At 41.2% G+C, this 18,921-nt stretch overlaps 1 long non-coding RNA gene across 1 annotated transcript; it reads right to left on the bottom strand.

Moving 5' to 3' along the window:
• Positions 1–644: 644 nt before the first annotated feature.
• On the bottom strand, positions 645–8,131 carry LOC149868033 (uncharacterized). Its single transcript, XR_016440944.1, has 4 exons — positions 8,034–8,131; positions 3,986–4,244; positions 2,334–2,400; positions 645–770 (listed from the first exon to the last, which is right to left on the bottom strand). It is a non-coding gene; the product is annotated as an uncharacterized LOC149868033 (long non-coding RNA).
• Between the last annotated feature and the right edge of the window lie 10,790 nt (positions 8,132–18,921).

Here is an 18,921-nt window from a genome sequence, read left to right on the forward strand (position 1 = left end):
CTACTTGCCTGGGGACTCCCCACTATCACAGTAAGGGATACACATGAAGAAATTATAGTTAGAAACAAGACTAGTTATGGGATTTAATATATTTTATTTCACTTTGGTCTATTCTGGATATTGCCTATCTCTTCAGCCTTCGAGAGTGAATGCACCTTAGGAAGCTAAACAACACCCTTGGTTGTTGTTTAAAGTGCCCCTTTGTAACTGGGACAGACAAGCCTCAGAATCCTCTCTGTTCTAGGACTCCCAGGATAACTTTATTCTTTCCTTTTTAGTTGTCAAATGGAGTAGAGTTCCTGGAGTTTTGACACCTTGTAAAGACATTCCAGTGGATTCTAGCACACTCAGGCAGATGGTGTGAAAGGGATTCAGGGAAGAAACTGTAGGCTTCTGCCAGATTTTCATGTATTCTAGGTAACATGGTGTTTCAGGGAAGAAAAGGGAACTGATATCATTATTACAGCTTACTTTCTGTGCCAAACCACCAGGATCCTGCCAAAGATAGCAAAGCCCTTAAGATGTCTATTAAAAGCTCCAGATATTATGGTAATGCATAAGAACTAGCCCTATGTGGGGCTACATACCATCATGAAAGCCATTATTCAATGCTACTGTAAAATAGGCAGTCATTTTCAAGAAATTGCATGTGTCCTCAAAATGAGATCTCGACTTCTTTTCAATGTAGAGTATGCTAGATGTCTCTACTCTTCATAGTCCCCAAGGTTGGAGCTGGCTTTTATGACTGTTGAAAGCAAGAGCCAGGAGGACTGTTGCAAAAAAAAAAAGGATTCATATTTGTAGAGATCAAATACATTGTTTAAGACAGAACTGAATTATGGGCAAAACTGTGAGAAGTATATTTAGCTGATCCAGGTTATTTTGCATGCATGCGCACATGAAAATGACAAGATAGGAAAAGGACCATTCAGAGAAATAAATAATATTCAGTATCTGCTAATATAGCCACATTACTAAAATGTTATGTTTACATGGGGCAGCGATACTGGGCACATAAACACACCCTGGACATCTGCTCCAATGTCTGTTAATTAGTACATGTTGAAAAAGACTTGATTAATCAAGCCTGCTGAAGCGTGCTAATTACCATGCTCCAGCAGCCTCCATGTCACATGTATTCAGCATCCCCATGCTTCAAAATGTCGGCAGGGGCACTTTAAGTAAAGCTCATTGAACAAAATTTAAAGTGCCCCCACTGCCATTTTGAAGCATGGGATGCTGAATACATGAGATGCTGTGGGCTCTTTCATTACAGTGGCTTTTGGAGCCACAGAGGGCTGCAGGGGGGTCACAGGTTCCTTCCCAGACTCAGAAGGCAACAGTCACCAAGCCAGGAGGGCACAGCAAGGAGCCCCAGTGTGCTCCCCCGTGGACCCAGAAGTACTTCTGGTTCTGCTGCTGAGCATTCAGGGGATCCCCCTGCGCTTCTGTGGGACACTCTATATGCCCCAACATCACGGCATTCACGAGCCACCTGCTACATAGAGATATGTAGAAAAAACATTTAAAGCTGTGTCTGTCCGAATCACCAAATCTTTCCAAATCTCTCTGAATCGATTCGTAAGGTTCCAATTTGATTCAGATTCAGAGATTCAGCCACCGAGTCAGGACGAAGGGGATCAAAGTAGCACTCAGGAGGTGAATCTACACTTGACATTTACTGCAGAACTGACTATTTAGCTCCACAGTAAAGTATCAGCATTTATACCCGGGCGCTATTAGGCCAGACTAAACTAGTCAACTCCATCATAGGATACTACTACCTAATACAAGTACTATCCTATGGCAGAGTTATTTACTCTGCTCCAATGCACGTGTAGAGGCTGGCTGGGGCTGCCTGAGGCACAAGGGTGCTACAGTGCAGGGCTTTCTGCCAGCTAGCCCTGCACTGTAGCACTCTTATGTTCCAGCCAGCATCTCTGCAGCACTCTGATTTGGGTCAGAGCAGCCCGGGCTGGCAGGCAGACCCCCTGGGCACCTGGCAGTTGGGGCTCCTCTGCCCCAGCTCAACATGCTGCAATCCTGGGTATCCAGGAGCAATAAACTCCAGCATGAACAGCACCGGATTTTATGTTGTATTAATTTCACATGGAGACACGACCTGGGAGGGTGCAGGATTAAATTATGGCACATCTGCCAAAAAATGGTTGGCCCCCACTGATTCAAAGTGGCATAAGTTTGGGTAGGTGACAGACTACCTCATCAGATGCCATGATGAAGTAATATGTCACCTACAAAAGCTTATTCCTCTCTGAACCAGTTATTCTCTATGGTGACACCCTGCCCAGTCTTCTACCCAACTTCCAACCAACCTGGCTAGTTATCTCTCATTGCCAATAATGGTAACACAGGACCTGGTGGCCAGCAGCTGAGTTCTTCCTAGAAATGATAGAAAAGAATTTTCCTTTAGTATGAATGCAATTTTCTCTGTAATAAAGTACCTAGTAACTAGATCCAGTGACAAAACTAGAGAAAGGCAACCACCCCAGGCACCAAACTTGGGCAGAGAGGCAAGGCATGGCTGCTGCCAGCCATTATTGTGGGAAGCTGGCAGGAAATGTGCTCAACAAGGAGTTGCTACTGCCCCTGTGCCCTGGGCTTTGCTACATTGCTGACTAGATCTGTTCAGAACCAACCCACACCCCCGCTGCAAAATGTCTTGCCAGTGCAATGCTACAAGTGACTCATCTTATTTGGTCCTCGATGGACTGTAACATTCTGATCTGACCACAGCTAGGACCTGCAGATTCAAGGCAACTTAGGGGACAGCAATCACCAAATGATTAAATTCACTATTCAGCAAAGGGCAGGCATTATACCCAGCAGGGCAAGGGTGCTGAACTTTAAAAAAGTTGATTTCAATAGACTCAGGGAATTGGTTAGCAGGGTGCAAGAAGCTAAGAATGTGGATGCGTTGAGGGTCCAGGATGGGTGGACAGTCCTCAAGGAAACCATTCTTTGGGCTCAGAGTGACTCAATCCCATGGCAGAGGAAAGGGGGCAAGGCAGAGTTCTTCAATGAGTTTTTTGCCTCTGTCTTTTTAAATGGGAATCTAGACAAACCCTCAACATACATCACAGACACCAACAAAGGGAACATCAGCCAACAAACAGTCAGTACTGACATGGTAAAAAGATACTTAGAGGGACTGGACATAATCAAATCACCAGGACTGGAGGGACTCCACCCACAGGTAATGAAAGAATTAGTGGGGGTTATAGCTGATCCACTGGCAAGTATATATGAGCACTCATGGTGCTCAGGTCAGGTTCCAGAGGATTGGAAGAGGGCTAATGTCATCCCAATCTTTAAGAAGGGGAGGAAGGAGGACCAGGGAAACTATAGACCAGTCAGCCTTACCTCTATCCCTGGGAAAATCCTAGCAAAAATTATCAAGGAGCCCGCTGGCTAATGTGATGCAGAGGGGTAACCAACATGGGTTTTTAGCAGGCAGGTCCTGCCTGACTAACCTAGTTTCCTTTTATGACAAGGCCACCAATTGTTTAGATGCAGGAGTTGAGGTAGATGTTATCTACCTGGACTTCAAGAAGGCCTTTGACAAGGTATTCCATACCATTGTTATAAATAAACTGAGGGGGTTTGCCCTGGATAATTACACAGTAGACTGGGTAGCAAATTTATTCAAGGGTCACACTCAGAGCATGGTAGTGGGTGGGTCGGTGTCAACCTGGAAAGATGTGGGCAGTCGAGTCCCTCAGGGCTCAGTTCTGGGGCTGGTGCTGTTCAATATCTTCATCAGTGACCTGCATGAGGTAGAGGGAAGCACCCTGTCCAAATTCATGAACAACACAAAATTATGGGGTGCAGCTAACACCCTGGAGAGGAGGAACCAGATCCAGGCTGACCTAGACAGGCTGGGGAAGTGGGCAGAGAGCAACAGGATGCAATTCAATAAGGACAAGTAGAAGGTGCTGCACCTAGGGAGGAAGAACTGCCATCATACCTACAGGCTGGGGGGCGACCTTCTCAGCTTCACTGAGGCAGAAGAAGATCTTGGAATCACAGTTGACTCCAGGATGAACATGAGTCGCCAATGTGATGAAGCAGTTGGCAGAGCCAATCACACCTTGTCGTGCATCAGTAGGTGCTTCACAAACAGGTTCAGGGAAGTGATTCTCCCCCTCTATGCGGCACTGGTCAGACTGCAGTTGAAGTATTGTGTCCAGTTCTGGACACTGCAGTTCAAGCGAGATGTGGACAACCTGGAGAGGGTACAAAGAAGAGCCACTCGCCTGATTAGAGGCCTGCAGGGAAGGCCCTATGAGGAAAGGCTAAGGAACCATAAACTCTTCAGCCTCTCCAAGAGAAGGCTGAGAGGGGACCTTGTGGTGGTGTACAGATTCATAAGGGGAGAGTAACATGAAGTAGGCGACAATCTGTTCACCAGGGCACTCCCTGGAATGACAAGGAACAATGGCCATAAGCTACTAGAGAGAAGGTTCAGGCTGGACATTAGGAGAAAGTTCTTCACCATCAGGGTTACCAGAATCTGGAATGGGCTACCAGGGGAGGTAGTGCTCACCCCATCCTTGGGGGTCTTCAAGAGGAGACTGGACAGGCACCTGGCTGGGATCACATGACCCCAGGTCTGGTGACTCTTTTCTTGCCTGCCAGGGGCAGGGGGTCAGACTAGATGGCCCACTGAGGTCCCTTCTGACTCTACGAATCTATAAATCATGGGAGCCTTTCTATTGATTTAAATTGGCAGTAGATTTGGCCTTAGGTGGCTAGTGGGGACACACATAGACTAGTTTCCATTCCCACTCTCTAATCACTCAATACAAACATTACAATAGTCAAGAGCTCCTTAACATTGTGTGACATGAAAGAACAAGAAAAAGAATAGGAAATTTGTATTTTAGAATCTACTGCTCAAATATGTGTTGAATCTTTTTTAGGGTTTCTCCATATACTTCTTCAGCCACCATTTCAGATAATATATTGCTGAATGAAGAATGATACAGTTTAACACAATGCTCTCGCTAAAGTCACAAAGATAAGTCTATAATAAATAAAAACACAAATTAAATATGCTCCAATGTTCAATGAGGCATTAGAAGTTATGATACAATCTACTTACTGTTGCAACCAGGGTCTATTCTTAGATTAAAAACTGACTGAAAAATTAGGAGTTTTACAACTCAAAACAAAACTTGCTATCATCTAAAATAGTCCACAGCTCAAAGCCTAAATTAAGAATTCCTCTTCTGGTGAGAAATTGTCATCTCCTTCGGGACAGAGGAGCCCTTCTTTTTATCTGTTCATACAATACTGGATATTGTCTCTCTCTCCCTACCACCCCTTCTATATTATTCTCTGAAAAATACTGCATAGACACATTTATATGAGATGCTACTGTGCAATCGTTACTACACATTTATTTAGTACTTGTATTAGAAAGTACTAAATAAATGCATAGTAACCAGAGTTACTGTGCAGTAGCACCAGTGAACGTCTTTTAGGTGATGCTACTACACAGTAGCCTAATAATACTGCGCAGTAGCATATTAGCACCGTCCGTGTTCTGATTTTTCAGCTACTGTGCAGTTAGTGTCTCATGTAGATGTGCCCTATCATCTGCTTCATCCTCAGCAAGAAAGAAAGAAAAAATCTCCTCAACTCCTGTCTCTCCAGCTACCAACACATCTGATTTTTCTACTTCATCTCTTTAACCAATGAAATTTATATTTACAACCTAAAATGTCTCCAGCTTGGGTCTTCTCCAACATTGTGTCCAGATCTATCTACCTCTTTGTCCAGAATAATTCATAAGTGCAGATGGGTGGAAAACAGTTTTGCACAAAAAAATACTTGATGTTTCAAAACATTTTTCAACCAAATCAAGACGAAAGGTAAAAATATTTAAAGATTTCACAAACTGAAAGGCTTTTCAAATGCCTCAGTCCAGCCAAAATATTTATTTCAATTGTTTTAAAATGTTTAATTTCAATTAGCAATTTTCAGTGCTTTACAATAATTAGTTAAATATCTAAATAAAAATCACATTAAACCAGTCAGAAAAAAATAAAACGTTGTTATGATCTCAAAACCTTCCCCCCGAGATATGTTGAAATCAAGACATTTATTAAAACTGACTTTTGTATCTTCCTTCCCTTTCTCATGTCCCTGCCCTTTCTGAGAGCTGCCTGTGCAATTACTTCTTTTTGTGTCTTCTCCCTTGTTTCCTTTATTCATGGAATACCTTCTCATTGGTCAAATCCCTCCTCAAGACCCACTTCTTCCATAAAACCTGCCAACTAATAAGGGATAAATCAAGGAGAATTACTACTTCAGCACATTTATACAGGCTAGGCAAGAGAATATGATGAAGGACCTTCACCCTGCAAGCAGCTACATTTAGACATGCACTTGAACGCAGGCAGAAGTAGGGGGTCTATCTATGGAGATCAGCTAGAAAGATAATTGTATTTGTCTTCATCATCTTCATGTAAGCTTTCCATCCTCTAGACTGGACTGGTATCTTCCTGAGTGCTTGAATAGCACTTTCTGTATTGTTGCTACCAAAATATAAAGAGATCATCATTATTATTACTAAAGACCATTACTGATATGTATTAGGTACCTGGATGCAACTGTGATGGAGGTACTCATAATATTCGGATTTCTTTATGTTCTATTAAATAACAATTAAATAACATTAAACAACAATAATCTGTGTCGCTAGTTCAAACTTGGCCAAGGCTGGCAGTCACAAAATTGTTTCATTAGGGACAGGTCTTGTCAGACCGACCTGATTGCCTTTTATGATCAGGTCACAAAGGCAATGGATGCAGGTGTTGCTGTGGACGTAGTCTTTCTAGACTTCAGCAAGGCCTTTGACACCGTCTCCCACCCCAACCTCATTAAAAAACTAGGCGACTGTGGCATTAATGCCTACATAGTCAGATGGATTGCAGATTGGCTCAAGGGCCGTACTCAGAGGGTGGTGGTGGACGGGTCATATTCGACCTGGGGGGAAGTTGGCAGGAGAGTCCCCAGGGCTCGGTCCTGGGGCCTGAGCTGTTCAATTTCTTCATCAGCGATTTGGACGATGGGGTGAAATGCAATCTGTTTAAATTCGCTGATGATACCAAAATTTGGGGTGAGGTGAGCACGCTAGTAGGGAGGGAAAGATTGCAACAAGACCTGGATAGGTTACAGGAGTGGGCTGACATAAACAGGATGCGTTTCAATACTGACAAGTGCAGGATGCTGCACTTAGGCAGTAGAAACCGGCAGCACACTTATAGACTGGGAAACTCCCTTCTTGAGAGCATGGAGGCAGAAAGGGATCTTGGAGTTATTATTGACTTCAAGATGAACATGGGCTGACAATGCGAGGTCTCAGTTGTCAGGGCTAACCAGACCTTGTCGTGCATCCACAGGTGCATCTTAAGTAGAGCCAGGGAGGTGATCCTCCCCCTCTATGCGATGCTGGTCAGGCCACAGCTGGAGTACTGCGTCCAGTTCTGTGCCCCCCATTTCAGGAGGGATGCGGACAACATTGAAAGAGTCCAGAGGAGGGCCACCCGCATGATCTGAGGACTACAGGGCAGACCCTACATTGAAAGACTGCGGGACCCTTCTAGTCCCCCCTAGTGAGTTTATAGATGGTCACCAGGTTCCCCCTCGGCCTTTTCTTGTGAAGGCTGAACAGGTTTAGGTCCCGCAGTCTCTCATTGTAGGGTCTGTCATGTTGTCCCTGGATCATGCGGGTGGCCTCCTCTGGACCCTCTTCGTGTTGTCCACATCCCTTCTGAAGTGTGGCACCCAGAACTGGATGCAGTACTCCAGCTGATTTCAACATATCTGGGTGCGGGGGACGGTTTTGAGATTATAACAATGTTTTATTTTTTTCTGACTGGTTTAACGTGATTTTTATTTGGATATTTAACTAATTATTGTAAAGCATTGAAAATTGCCATTTAATTCCCTGTGGGCATCAAAGAAGTGATTTTTAATATATGTTATTTATAAAAGGTTAGGCTTACCTTGGCTTATATACCAAGCCCATTACAGTGATGTACATGTACTTCAATGCATCATGCACCATAGAACTTTTGCCTGATGAGACATTAACTTTTGAGACATTCTTCATAGAGGGAGAAATTCTTCATAAAAAATGAAACAGCTAGAATTTAAAATGTGAGAATGAACAAATTTAATATTCTATGAAAGTTTTCTTAAGGAAAAAAAATCATTTTTTCCAGGGAATGTCATGCTTGTAATTTCCCTGTTTCATTGTCTGAGAACTCAGAATAGAGGCAGTGGTCTTGGTGAGTAAAATACATGTTACAAAGGTTAGAAAAAGTCACCAAGCAATTTTTATTGTCTGTTTTTCATCAAGATGCTGAAAGTTGAAAATTTCACCCAGTGTTAATAATACACTATTAGTTACACATGACTGCTTTATTGGAGTTAAACCAACATGACTCCTGCTCACTCAGTCCTAAATTTCTCTAGCGGCCAGCTATTTAAGAAAACAAAAGCCTTCATAATTTGCAATATAGGTCAGTACTTAGCTATGGGAGTTTTAACACATATCAAGTGTTATTTTGAACTCTGGGCACTTGAGAAATATGCCACAGAAATATGGCTTAATATCAGTAGAAAATATTGGGAAAAGGATATGGATATTAAAAAATAGATCATTCCTAAAAGAAAAAATGCAAAACAATTAGCTTCCTCAGGTTAAGAGGATATCACGACATGATATTGGAACAGATTTTCAGTTGCTATAAACAGTCATACCTTCAATGGATCCAGACCAATTAATCTGAATTTTTTTTAACTCAGTGGCTAAATGCATCATTGATTATGAATTTCCAGAAAAATGGATCCCTGTAAAAGAATTAACACCTCTCAGAATCACAGAAATCTCAAGGATCATCTGGGTTGGCAAGGGCAATAAGGTGCATAGTTGACAGCTTAAAGATCATAAGTTTAAGGTCACAGCAGAAGCATTTATGGCATAGCCATCTCAAATCCCAGTGAATCTATGAATTCTGCTTAATACCGTCACAAGGACATGAGAAGGAAGGTCCAGTCCCTTGCAGGAATGCTACTTCTAAACCATCCCTGGGCAGTGCTCAGCTTAGCTATCAGCCTCTCAAAAACCTTCCGTGTGGGAGATTCCACAGCTTCCTGGGGCAGTCTGTCCCACTGATTATTCCTCCCCTGGTGAAGCACCTTACAGTTGTCTACAATCAGCTTCATCCGTTTGCCTCTTCCCCTGCTTTCCAGTGCCTTAAGATCCTTATGAATTCTACTCCTATCCTCCAAGGTGTGTGTGGATTGCAAAGTTTTGTGTCATCTCCAAATGTAATCAGGAAGGTCTCTGTTCCAGCATCCAAATAATTAATACGTATTTTAAATAGCATTGGACCCAGGATATACCCCTGGGACAAACTACAAAAACCTCCTGCCATTCTGACATAGTTCCATTTATAATTATCCTTTACTTGTTATTATTGAGTCAATTTTCTATCCACTTTGTAGTTATTTTACATATCTCACACTTCTTCCATTTTCTTATGAGAGGGGGGACTTTATAAAAAGCTTTACTAAAGTCCAGATACACTATGTTTATTGCATTCCCTTCTTCCACCCAAGTACCGGTAGTTCTTTTGTCAAAGGAGGAAATCAAGTTAGTTTGACATGATTTGTTCTAAACAAATCCCTTCTGGCTGCTAGTGATTAGCTCACCCTCCTCCGGCGGCCTACAAATTTACTTCTTTATACTTTCCTCCAGTTTTGGAAGGATCATTGGGAGCTGCAGGCATTTAGTAACTCCCAAAAAATAGATCTTCATCATTTCACAAGATCAGGCATCTAGGCTTTTTAGGAAACCTTTGCAATATGACATCTTCACTTGCAAACCCAGCATATGGAAACCTTCATACTTCATATTATTAACATTCAGATGGGATCTGGATGCATTTGTAGCCTTTCAGTAGTAAACTTTAGGCCTTTCCCATATTTTTCCTTTTGTAATGCCAGCATTATGCCAGTGTAATGGAGTAGATAATTAGGCCGAACACATTTAATTACAGAAAGAACTGAGGGTATCTACTACTGCAGAAATTAGTTTTAAGTTAAGAGTCTACTCATTCTCTCCCTCCCTCTCTCTATGATATACACAAAAGTATTATTTTAATGGCTGGGACACAATAATGTTGGGAGATGAAGGCGTGGAATATGAGATAAATATTTGCGATACAAACATTTTAAAAGTTGATTACAAAAATATCTACATTAATTCATGCTGTGATTGCACTCAAAAGTCAGAAAATGCCAAAGCTTTCCTGAGCAAAGACAGTGGGAGATGAAGTATTGCATAACATTACTTAATCTTCTGAATTGAACTGAGATTCATCCAGCACAGTTGTGATCAGCTGTAAAAGTCAGGAGATTAGACATGTTTGGATGTTCTTTTTCCAGGTGACTTGAGGCACTGTTAATGGATGCAAATTTAGCATTTGACCTTTTTATCGGCATATGTCTTTAATAGGTGCGTATGAGATTAAATTACAAAAAAAGCAGTGCATAAAGAACAAGAACTTAGAAAATTAGGTTTCCCTTGGTCTCCTTGACCTCTTTGTTCAGATTTGTTATGCAGGACAGAAATTCTTAGGCCAAGGCTCTGCTAATATCAGGCAGAGTAGCTCAGCTGAAAGTAATGGAGCTTTGCTGGATTTATAGCAGCTGAGAATGATTCCATGTGCCTTTTTTTTTCTTTTTGTCTTCTTCTTTGTCAAAATTCAAAGTAAAAACAGGTAAAAGAGGATGACAGAATACTTGGCAATATCTGCAGTAAATGAACAATACCACTTTAATTATGTTTTTGTCACGAAACACCTGATTCAATAACATGTTTGTCAGCTAGATGTCTTCTAATCCTTCAGAAATGCCATTCTGGGAATTGATTACTCACCTGGCAAATATGGGCCAGTCAAGCAGCCCAGTATAATCAACTAGTTCTTCTAAAACAAATGACCCTGAAAGATAACCGTATGTTGAAATCGATGAGAATTTTGTGCTGACTTCACTGGAAACCATCATGAAATTCCCTGCAGGTTGATACTTCAGTGTTGCCAACTCACTGGTACCTTGAGTCAGGATTTGCCATTACATGTGGCTGCGTTTACTGTAAATATCAGAAAACCTGATTTCCAGCATTTATTTTCTCCTCTTCCTCACTTGCTATAGTTTATAGCTGGTTCACATTAAGACAATCATTTACTCCTCATTAGCGCTGCTATTCTGTAGAGCAGTGGGGCCAACTTTTTTGGCAGGTGTGCCACAGATTAGCTCTGCACCCTCCCCAACGGCCATTCCCATCCCCTTCCCCGGCTTGATCAGCCTGTGCTCGCTGCCTGATCAGCTACTCTTCTTTCTGCTTCCTTTCCTGTGCTCCCTGCCCAATCCTTTCCTTCAAGTTGTGCTTCCTGCCTTATGTGCCACAGTGTCACTTGTCCCGTCCCCAGTCTGCCATGTACTGCACACACAGGCTGCTCATGCCAGCTGTGCCACAGGTTGGCTGCCCCTGCTATACAGAATCCCATAAAGTACGGTTATAAATCTAAGGTATATATGGAAAATTGTTTACAAAACATATACAGTGCATCTAGAGGTTCTGCATTATCGATCACTTCAATAGATTATGTTGGAAATACGTTCAGCTAATCAAAAATACCAAGAGTAATCTTTACCATGAGTTCTTTTATAGGTTGTAAAATGTTTTGAATGTAAACAGAAGGTTCCTTTATGCAAAAGTAGGGAAAAAAAGAAACTGTTCAGAAAATGTAATTTTCCAGAACATCTGGGACTTACCAATTAGAGAATGATGGTGGGGGGTGGGTATTATTAAATTTAAATTCATGATGACAGAATAGCAAGATATTTCATTTAAGGAAAGGTATACATTTTTAAGAAGCACTTCTTCAAATAATCATGCAGCCAGGTTGCAAAGTTACTTCAGGGTTTTTGGTTGTTTTGGTTTTGTTTTGATAATTTTACTGCTGCATCTAAGGGGCCTGTATTTGAGATCTAATTCTTAAGTCGCTGTCCATTTCCACATGCAAGCAATACGCTAGCAGAATTTAGATCGGGAGGGACCGTGGAAATCAATTCTAAGTCCTGAAAAGTGACCCATAACATTAACAGCTGGAATGGTGGTAGATCCTTTTAAAATACTGAGTCCACCAAACACTTAAGCAGGTGTTTAGTTCCAGTGAAGTTAATAGGAGTACTCATATGCTTAAAGTTAAGTTCACACTTAAGAACTTCGCCAGATTAGGGCCTAGGTCAGTAACAGCTGTCACTACAATATATAAGGTTCTTAGGACATCTGGAAGTCAATATACTCCTCCTATGTAAAGATCTTACCAATCCACATCATCTGATCATTTTAAATGCATGATTTTATTTTAATTGCTATTTGATTTTGCTTTTCAGAATGTTCTCAATAAAATTTAAGGGAAGTTGTCCAAGAGTGCTGGTAGAATGGGAATAAATATTCAAAGAGTGATTACATTACCTAACTAGTATAGCCTTTCAGTGAAAAACTTTGCAGTCCATACTCGAAAGGTGGAGACAGGACTCTAGAAAAAGTGGGGTGGACACACAATAGACAGCTTTACTGATGTAAGTCACTCTACTCCAAGAGAAAGTTAGTTCTCAGGAAGTGAAGGATAACTCTATGCTGCTATATGTTATACCAGTGAACCACTTATACATTCATTCCCCTGATCAACTTCATTGTTGAAGCTGGGTGTCATTTTACTCAATGCAAACTGACACCTTCTCTACTTGGTGACAAGATGCTGTAATAGCACCACCTTGGGAGGCCAGTCATGTGTCCATTCCTTGCTATGGAGTAAATTTTTTCTGGAGTAAATTGGGGGGTAAATTATTCTGTATTAATCATGATAAGTTTGCACCCAAAGTTCCCTGAACTAAATGGATAAAGAGCTGCCTACAGGATTGTTCAGAAATTCAGCTATAGGACAGATGGATACAAAATGGAATTTCTGACTCAGAAGATTTTCATTTGCAAAATTTGTTTTTGCTTTGAATTTGGATGGACAATCAAAAATCTCAGCTTTTGTGCAAGGCAAGTTCCAAAATATTTCAATTTGGAAACAATGAAACCACTTTACTGAAACAAAATATTTTCATAATGACAAAATATTATCATGGAAGACTCTAAGCAGAAAGAGAGAAAGTCAGTACTAAAGTGTGCCATTTTGTTTTCCAATCCTTTCATAATTTTTCCTTTGAAAATTTTATCAAAATTGATGGATTTCTACAGAACAATTTGTTACCATAAAATGACATTTTCCTGGTTCAACCGAAAAAAATACCACCTGTTTTAAATCATTTTTCCAGAGAAGCTTTAGAAATTATGAATGGATGCTTTGCTTTAATCGTGCAATCTCGGAACTCCTTATCAATAATTTTGTATATACTAAAACTTTTTGATTATTAAAAAAAGCCACAATTAATCTTTAGAGCATCTGTTCAGTTCATTGAGGAATATCAAAAGTTTATGGAAGCTGTTGGGTGCCTAGCTCTTAAAAAAAAAATCAAGCCACTTATCTGGGTTCCCAATTATGAGTTTAAAAGTTTAACTTTGGCTTTTGTCTTTTAAAATCTTGCCTAATTTATTCAGGATTGTTTGTTAACTTACTGAGCTTATTCCATCACTTAGCCCACATATTAGAGGTAGAACCATATTAAAATATATCATAATACAATTTATTGTTTATGATAGATACTGGAAGTTCCGGTTGTATATCAAAAATATGACATTTAAAATCACATCTTTATTTCATTCCAAAGTAATAAAGGATTGTTTTGGCCTGACATGTTTATAACATCATGTGGCGGAGTCAATTATGTACCAGACAATTGTCTATTGGTTCAATCTATAGCCCCTAGGACTTACAGAACAAGACAATGTCATATAAAAGTAATGCAAGGTTTGCTGGCACAGCTGTACTTTATTTTAAGAAGACTACTAACAAGGCGTCTGATCCAAAGCCCACTGAAGTCAATAGAAAGACTCATTACTTTCGATGCGCTTTGGATCAAGTCAACAATGATTTCATTCTTCTCCATGCTCAATAGCCATGGACATTAGACTCCTACTTTGCTATTTTAAGAAAGCAAGACTTTGAACTATTGCAATTTTATAGTGTAGTATATATAGTTATAACTGACAGAAAATATCTGTCAAAATAAACATTATTAAATAAAGGACATGAGAGCCCTGTGTTTCAGCTTTAGAAATATTCTTCCCACCACAGGAAACAAACTTCTGTGATAAACTGTGGGTATATCTACACATTCATTAATGTGCTTTAGATACTGCGTATTTAGTTTAGTACTTCATTTAACAAAGTACTAACTAAATGTGCAGTACCTACAGTTACTGTGCAGTAGCACTGGCAAACGGTTCTGTAGTGATGCTTACTGTGTATTAGCCTAATAACACTGCACAGTAGGCTACTAGCACAGTTTCTGCTGTGACACGCTAGTATGCAGCATTATTAGTTTAATGTGCCGTAAGCTTCTTGTATAGATGAGCCCAGTGGGTAGCAGAGTTAACTTGGCTAAAGCAGGCCCCCTCCATTTCTCTCTCAGTGGGATGGGGAAGGCTGGGGCCAGAAACTGTGCTGGCCCAAGCAGCCTTACCTGAGGTCAGAACTGTCCCTAGGGGTGTGCAGGGGTCTGGGGCATATTGGCCTGTGTGGGACCTGGGGTGGGGGGCAAAATTGTGCATAAGTGGGGGACAGCATGAACAGCAAGAGGGGGTGGTGACTGCCCGCAGAAGCCTATATGGCACTGTCCGCAGGGCCCCCCAAAGGGCCTGGTGCGGTCGCCCCGATTCCCCTCCCCACCAGGGATGGCCCTGCCTGGGGCTCTGGGGGCCGGGAAGCTGCAGCCCTGGCACTTCTGCAGCTGGAAGCTTGGCCAGCAGCTAGAGCATAGCTCCAGCCAGCCAGGCTCCAGTTTTGGGTGATATACACTGCTGCCAGATGTACTACCCCACTTTTTTTTTCCCATTACAAGGTAGCAGCATGGGGAATGCCTGAAGATGCAATGCGTGGTGCCACCAGTGGGTCTGCAGCGCCACATACCGCATAGCTGCATTTGTCTGGATGCAGCCTGGGAGGTTCAAATTTTGAACTTGGCACCAGGGCCACAGCTTGCTCTCGAACATATGGGCATTTTGTTTCCTTCCTAAAAATTAAGCAGAGACTGCCTCACCTGGAGGAGCTTATGCAAAGTGTAAATCTCAGCATGTAAAGCAAACCACTCATTTTTGTTTTCACTCCATTTTCCCTCAGTTTGAAACAATTTGGTTCTCATTAAAGAATTCACTGCTGTGTGTGGAGAAGAACAGCTCTATCTACCTACAAGGAGAAAAACTGTTCTGTCGGGGAAGGAGACACCGAGCAGCTTCCAAAACTCAAGCCCCAACTCTCACCCCGGTCAATAAAAAACGGGAAACATGCCCGCTGCTGGCAAGATGCATCACAACAAGCTGTAACTTGGAAACATCTTGAACAATGTCACCACGACCAAAGAAGAGACAAGAGACCTCCTCAGTGAGGTGAGGAAACAATTGGATATGAATTGCTCCAGGTGTGTGATTTCTCTAACTTTGTTGCTAAAGATTGTATTTACCTTAATTTACTGCATTTTAAATTGTCGCACCTCAGGCTTATGAATAGTCCCAGGCTTTATGTTATATTAGTTGTCCATGTTTGTCCAGAGGGTGATGGGTCTTCCTAATTTGTTTCTCCCAGATGAAATCACAAGATGAGACCAAAACAAAAAACCAAAAACCAGAGGAAAGGCCATACCAGAGAGAAAAAGGCTGTACCACATGTGGCAATCATAGCAGTATTACAGAACGCATTTCAGACTAGGCTAATTCAATGGCTTAATAAAAGAGCACTGTAGATAATACCTACAAACATCTCCATTTCTTCCTTCCAAAGACCTCACTGAAAAACCCACCAGCAGTCTCATTTTTTTTTTAATCAAAGATGATTTCACACAAAATTATAATGCCCTTTTACAGCAAATGTCCTTATTCCAAGCATCCTGATTAAACAAAGAAAAACACAGGCCCAACAGTAGCTTAATACCAATTTCCATGTGTAAGAGCAAAGCCCCTGAGTCACAGCAAATCTATCCTGATCAGTCTTCACCTCAGGTTGCCACAGAAAAGCCCTCAAGGACAAGGAGAAAACGTGCTGTTTGCCTGACCCAGCCCCTAAATCTCTGAAATAACTCTTCTCCACACACTATAGAGCTCCTGCCAGATTGCAGCATAGGAGTAATTATTTGCTTGCTGGGTTAGCGTAGTTCTTCCACATTCCCTTTTCTGCTTTAGGCATTTGCATTGCACCTATCTGGCCCCCACTGAATGGGACTTGCACACCATTTGTTATGTGGCAAAATTTGAAACAAGAGGAACTGCAAATGCTTAATGGCTCATACCTGTCAATCACAAAACAAAAATTATAAATGTTAGAAGCCGGACAGGAACGTCTCACGCAAGTATTTTTTTCCACTGGACAAAAAGGCAAGTCATCAAAACAAACAAAGTTGGTTTTAGGAAATCTCCTGACTCTATATGTTTTAATAGTTTTCAAGACTTTAAGTGAGGTTTTACAATATTTTTTAAAACAGGTTTCAATTAGTTTTAAAGCTCTTAAATAGTACATGAATACAAATTTAGTAAATTGAGACTGAGGTCTGATTGAGACTGATTGAGAAAAGGTCAAAATCTAAATGAAACATTTTGAACTTGTCTAAATAAATTGCTTCAATTGATCAGAAGTGAGATACTTTGCCATTTGTTGGTACATAACACACTTTGGAAATGTTAAATGTTTTTCAAGATCTTGGAAATGTTTATGAGTTGGTAGTAGGATCAGAGTGTTGTTGTAGCCAGAACAGTCTAGGAAAGGTTGGATGGGCAAGACGCTTTTGTGATACCTTTTATTGGACCAACTGTATACTTGGAAGAGCTGTTAGACAAGCTTTCAGGTATCAGGTGCCCTTCCTCAGGTCTGAAGAAGCAGCAGACACATGCAGGCTATGCTAAATATTAAAGAAATATTCCCTGCAAATGCAAACAGTCTGCAGGGAGGAATGGAGGATGACCGGGAATGAAGAGGTATAAACAAGCCATTAGAGGACGTAAGTGCAGTGGCATAGACAATCAGCAGGACAGTTCAAGACAGAAGTAGCAGGAAGATGACTGGCAGTTGCAATGAGCCGTTGTCTACATTAAAACCAGATGGTAAACTTGGGTCCTGTTAAGGTCAAACAAATAGGTGGCCTGTATTTGTTGACAGAACTGTTTTAAACATTAAATGCTCACTCAAATACAACAGAGAAGATGAGATTCTTTTGAAATCAAATCTTACATTCGATTTTAAAAGAATACACTGCAGTACCATCCCCCACTCCCTAGTTACAAGTAGACGCTATTGTATTCCCCCCACCCCTACCCTCACTGTCTTAAACTCTTGCATAATGCTGTAGGTCAGTGCAAAACAGCTGGTTTATTCCAATGCAGGCAAATGAGTCCTGTGTATATACCTAGAAAGCAGAATCGGGATCATTTCAAGGTCAATGGCCCTAAATAGCATGGACCAAATCCCGTTGCAGATGTAAATGAGTTTAGCTCCACTGAAATCAATAGAGCTAAAGAGTTATGTTAGTTTACAGCATTTGGGGGCCTGGGCTTCTAAATGACAGGTCTGGTTCTTAAAGGTGGTAGATAAAGTGTGTGGTAGATAAAGTGTCTTTCTTCTGTATGTTAACAAGCACCTTTCATGTACATAGCAACCACTGTAGAGAATGTGAAAATTAATGCATTAACATAAAGACAAAAAGGGAGAGATTGCAAAGGCTTGCCTTGCTGTGTTTCCAGCTTCCCAGGGAGGACAGGCAACACGCAGCTGAGATGCAGCACACCTGCTCTTCAGGTGGGAGTACTGAATGTACATCTGCTTCTCCCTGCTAGTGTAGCTGTGACCATTGGCCCTCCTTTTAATAAACCTGCTTCTTCTCATTCCCCAGTCACCATAAACTAAAGTATGCTGTAAACAACACAAGCTATAATTCATTGCTTGGATCTGTACTGTTGCCAGGTATCAGTACCACTGTAACTTGGTGTATGCCGAGTCGGGCATCACAGCGTATATTGAGATACAATCCATATACCTTTTGCAAGTAAGTGCATGTCAGTGCAGAAATGCAAGGTGTTTCTAACTCTTTCACTGCACCAGCATAACTTCACCTTCCTGCCAGTTCCTACAATTCTCAGCTGCGTATCTGTTTTTCAAAGCCAGCCTGATTAGAGGATGTAACATTTCCATGTGCTAACATATTCTCATGCAGCGCTCGACATGCGAATGTGATGTGACGAATTCTATGAAGTGCAAGATTAGGGCTTTTAAAATAATTGTGATAAATGATAGCATCTGCATGCGCTAATTTTCCTCAAGATGTGTTAGATTAAATTAATGAAGTGAATGTCCAGAATAGCAAACATTAGCCATTTGTGTGACCACTGCTTGGAATCCTCCCACTTCTTTATGTGCTTTCAAGCCATTGTGAGGGTAGGTAGAAGGAAGAAAAAGAGTAAGTTAACCCTATTTTCTCCCTGAACATCTAGTGGATAAATTGGAATTTGCAAAATGACCAAATTTGAAAACTGAGTTTATAGTGTCACAAGATGGCTAAGGGCCCATGTTTCCTTTGATTCTATAACTTGAAACAAAGACATGTTCAGGTTATATATTTATTACTATTGATGTGCAATATTCAAGCCTGACCCTGAAACCGAAT

The sequence above is a fragment of the Crocodylus siamensis genome, chromosome 3 (genome assembly GCF_052110815.1).
Source record: "Crocodylus siamensis isolate JL-2025a chromosome 3, ASM5211081v1, whole genome shotgun sequence".
NCBI classification, from domain to species: domain Eukaryota; kingdom Metazoa; phylum Chordata; order Crocodylia; family Crocodylidae; genus Crocodylus; species Crocodylus siamensis.